This window comes from Corvus brachyrhynchos, unplaced genomic scaffold, assembly GCF_000691975.1.
Source record: "Corvus brachyrhynchos isolate BGI_N302 unplaced genomic scaffold, ASM69197v1 scaffold340, whole genome shotgun sequence".
Taxonomy (NCBI): domain Eukaryota; kingdom Metazoa; phylum Chordata; class Aves; order Passeriformes; family Corvidae; genus Corvus; species Corvus brachyrhynchos.
Window position 1 is genome coordinate 2,174,747 of NW_008235987.1, and position 5,028 is coordinate 2,179,774.

Sequence of the window (5,028 nt, forward strand, 5' to 3'; positions counted from 1 at the left end):
CTGCCAGGAGAAGGCCCCGGATCCCCGGGTCCCCTCTGCGGAGGGTCCGGGAGAAGGCGCTAGGTCCCCGGATCCCCGGTGCAGAGGATCCCCGGGTTCCCGGTGCAGAGCGTGCCAGGAGAAGGCACCGGGTCCCCTCTGCGCCGGGTCCCCGGGTCCTCGGGTACTCGGTGCAGACGGTCCCGGGAGAAGGCGCCGCGTCCCTGGATCCCCAGTGCAGAGGGTCTCCAGGAGAAGACGCCGCGTTCCCCGGTCCCCGGTGCAGAGGGGGCCAGGAGAAGGCGCCAGGTTCCCCGTGCGGAGACTCCCGGGAGAAGCCGCGGTGGAGAACGGGGACGGCCGCGCTCCATCGGCTCTGCGGGGAGGCAGCGCCGGTGCGGTTTCGTTCCCCGGCCCCGGGACCCTCCGGTTGCTCCCGCGGGCACCCGGCACCTGCCGCGGGCATCCCCTCAGCCTCCCTCGGCAGCGATAAAGGCTTTTGCGGGACTTCACAGGGAGTTTGGGATGGTCCCGTGTGGGAGCTGGGTGCCCGCTCGCTCCTGTTCCCATGTTTTGGGCTGATGTCCGAGGCCCCGGGCAGTGAGAAGAAATACCGGAGACAGAACAGTTTCGTTCCTTTTGTCCCTTTCTTTATTTTAGTGAAGGGAAATGCCAGGATGCAGGGTGTCCCATCCCAAACTCCCGACCCTAACAGGCACGAGAAGCCAGACAAGCACAGCACAACACCTCTCCTAAACCGAAAATCCTTCTCTTTAACTCAGATGAAACATCCCTTCCAAAACAAGAGCTTTGATCCCTGGACTAAGATCTTTTGGAGCAAGGCTGGAAGCAAGGGAAGGACGAGCCTGGCTGCAGGGCATGGGATCCACGGCTTTGTTCCCTCAGTCACCTGTGACAGCTCGGTCAGGCTGGCCTGGGTTGAAATATGCAGAAATCCAAATGACTTTTAACAGCTTGTCCTCCCTACAGTGGACGTGGCCTAAGACAAAGAAAATAAGGATGAAATGCCTGGCCGGGAGCCTTGCAGGAACAAAAACAGCCTTGTAAGCACAGCCTGAGGTTTGCCAAGCTCCTGCTCTGATGGCCAGAGCAGGGGTGTTGGGTTCCAGGGCAGGTGTCCGCAGCAGGACACTGTCTCTGCCCTCGGGAAGCTGAGTTCCTGAGAGCCAACAGCTGAAATCCATGGAGGAGCCTGTGGTGTGCTGGAAAAATAAGGTGTCTGCTGATTGCAGGGGGGCAGAGCACCCCAGGCTTTAGGAACTGGCATAAACACCTTGAATTGCACCCAGCACTGCGACAGCAGCCCCTGAAACACCCAAAAACGGGTGCTGGGGATGCTCCCGGGAAAGGCAGCGGGAATCAGCAGAAGGTCAGCCTGGAGCTGCTGAAGGATAGACTGCTCCAAGCGGGTTGGCCTCCAGAGAGCTTCTTACAATGTCCAGAGCAGGCTGTAAATATGATTCCTTACTTTCCACAGCAGTGCCAGGGCCTGCAGTCGCTCCTCGTTGCTTAAACTCTCCTCCTCCTCCTCCTCCTCCTCCTCCTCCTCGTTTGTTTGCAAAGTTTCCAACTCTGCCACGAGCTGTCTTGAAATCCTCGGTGGAAATACTCTGCCCAAATGCTCCCTCCTGGCGTGGAGGCTCCAAGAGCAGCCTCCCCACGCTGCTGCTGCTCCATCCCACCAGCTGCCGTGCCTGGCACCGGCGGCGTTTGCCGAGTTCCCCACATCCCCGACGAGGAAGTGCCGCATTGTTGCAGCAATAAACACAACGGCCGAGGGCAGCTGGTTCACGAGTGCCACATTTGTGTGTGCAGGAGGCGTAGAATTTACGTGGTGGGGAGGGGGAAGGAGAGACAAGTGCTTCTGTTTGTTGAGCAATCTGGCAAGTTGGGCAATCACGCTGTTTGTGAGTTGTTCTTGGGTGGCTCCGTTCGTTTGTAAGGGGAAGAGAAGTGCAAAACTTATGAATGATGGATCTGGAAAGCAGAATCTATAAGGGGGATGACTGCAATTAGTTTATCCATTCAGTGAGATGAAGATAATTAAATGCACAGGATTTGAAAGACACAGTTCGTGTACCTATAACAGAGAAAAGATTTCCCTTGTTGCTCTTTGTGTACTTCCCATGAACTGCTAAAATAACAATTTGAGGAACCTTGAAGAAGTATTTGCCCATCTATGTGGCAGTGAAATGAAGAGCTGTGATCCACTCCTGCTCAGAGGTGCTCAGCTGGGGGATGGGTGCAGCAATTCCCTGTGCAATATCTCCAAGATATTCCAGATTGCAGCCCGGCTTTGGAGACTCTTACTCAGCCTTTACTCATGCGAAGCGACTGATAAAAAATACAGCCCTACTACAGATTTATCTGCCCAGATGAGTAAGGCTTACTCAGCCATTCAGCATTTCACACGAGGCAGGGTAGAGCAGATCCATCACCGCTGTTTCACAGCTCTCTCAAAGACGGGGCAGCTCTGCCCAGAAAGCTCTTCTTAGGATGAAATGTCGATTCTAAACCTATTGCACAGATAATGAAAACCATAACAAAGCCGCCTGCGTGGGCTCCAGCAACAGGAGCCCTTCCAAACCTCCAAACAGGGAAGCTGAAGTTACAAGAAAAGTTTCTAAAAAACCCTTTCCTGTTGCAACAAGCCAGGACAAAGAGGGTGAAAGCTGAAAACTTAACCCTCAACGCTGAACGAGGGGGTTGTTTTCCTTCTCTCCATGGATGGTTTTCCAATCTGAAACGTAGCCTTGCCTCGGAAATCTCTCACTGAAATAACAGAAGAGCGATGTGAAATGCTCATGGGCTGAGGGATTTTCAAGGCAAGACCCTCTATCTGCAGCAAAAATGGTACCAAGGGAGAGGGAGGCTCTGGGAAGGAAGAACAGTCGCGTATTTCTCCTGTCACAGTTCTCCCCTCAGTTGTCACCACAGCCACCCTGTCCCTCAGCTTGCAGATTGCCCCTGGAAGGAAATTTGGGAGCTGTGCTGCAGGCCCAGGCCTTGGCAGCTGCACCAGAGGCTTCAGCCCCTGCCTCACTCCACAGGAGACGTTATTAAATTGCTTTTTCTGCCTTGGCGCTGAAAGGACCTAATTATCAGATTGCATTAGTCCTCATCTCCTCAAGTGGCCAAATCTGCTCTGGTTCTCAAGGATTTTATTGCCAGCTGAAAATGGCTTAATTGTATTGTGCTTGCAAAGAAAACACGGGCTGGGGGAATCAGAGCTTTCCACAAGAGGAGAAGAAATGCCATAAATAACACGTTGGGCTTTTATTTTTTTGGGTCTCACCCTTTCCACGCATGTAAACTGGCGTGAGTTTGCCTTTCTTCCCTAACCATGAAGTCAACTGGAAAAAATTCCTCAGGAAAAGGTGGTTTCCCCATTCCCAGTAACCTCCTGGGGTTTAGGCATTAACTGGATCTTTATAGGTCCAATGCTGGGATCTCCAAGGGAAAATGAGCCCACGCTGGTAACAGAAGGAATGGGGAAATCCAATGAAAATTCCCCAGAGAGAAGCTTGCATGTTTGATAAGACTTGAGAGAGCAAATAAAGAGATTTGCAAGCAAATGGGATCTACAGATGTGCAGTTCTGCTGGATGAAAATGGCTCTGTCCATGGGAGGGATGAAACTCGACAGAGGAAATTGAATTTAGGCTTTGGGTACCTGAGAAGAGTGGAACTCAGACCCCATCCACGTTTGTTTTCTTCAACCATGTATTCTGTGTCCAAAAATCTTCACTTAAGATTTCAGGCTGCCTTAGTTAGGCTTATCCTAAAGGTAAATCACCGGGCAGCGACTGTATTTTGGAAAAAAAAAATATATATTTTCAGTCCTTGCTGCTGCAGGAGGAGCATGTGGGGAGCAAGGTGAGGAAATCTTGAAATACCGAATTCCAAACAGAAATCCACTGCTAGCAGGAGCTGTATCTAACTCCCAATCCAACAGCAACCCACAAATTCTGCCAAGGAAAACTCCTTTCCAGCGCTGGATTCCGTGTGGCTCAGTTCTCACCAGATTAAGGCGCCTAATTTAAAGCATCTTTAGTTCCCAGCTAAACTTTCAGACCCAATAAAATGTGATGTTGGTAAAAAGGGAGCTCTGAGCTCTCCGTGCAGGGTCAAAGGCCTTTGAGTGATTAGGAAATATTCAGCTGATATTTCATGTACACCTGGCACATTCCATATTTTCTCCAAGCAGACAGGTCCAGCACTATTCAGGGACCTGTTTCCACAATCCAGGATTGTGGATAATCTTCCAGAAATCCAATAAATGGACATTTGGCATCGTTTGTGACACAGCAATATTCCATAATTTTCCTTGTCAAGCCATCAGTCAGTCGGGGCACTTTGAGCTCAGAGACAGCAGTGGGGAGGCGTTTTCAGATTAATGAGAAGGCATTTTCAGATAAACGAGGAGGAATAATTAGTGTGAGTGATCAAAGTGACCAAGCAATGGCATATTCCCAAAGCCGAGATTTTCCTGTTAATCTCCCAGTTATCTGCTGATCTCCCACAGCTCCCATTCTTTGGATATCTCCAGGGAAAGGGAGTTAGTGGTTAATAAAACTTGCCAGAGTGGTGAGAACATGCTCATGGAGCTGCCATGGGGATCTTGACAATTGCTGGAAGGAAAAGGGTTAAGAGCCAGCAGCTCCCACACGCACAAGTGTGGGACTGCACTTTCATTCTCTCCCTCGCAGCTCCAGCTGTGAATGCCACTGCCCTGCCAGGTTTTCCAAAACCGGGATCAGCTGAACGCAGCAGGGTGAGGGCATCTTGGTGTTTCTCTGGTTTTAAGACTCCTGGTTATGGATCTTGTCCGTGAGCAGGAGGCTCTCAAGGCAGTGGATGCCAGTTGGTTTTTAAGTGGTTCCCTGCTGTGGGCAGTCATAAATCAGAGTCATAAAATCCCAGAATTTGGGTTGGAAGAAACCTGAAACTCTTCCCATCCCATCCCCTGCCATGGGCAGGGACACCTCCCACTGTCCCAGGCTGCTCCAAGCTCCAATCGCCAACCTGG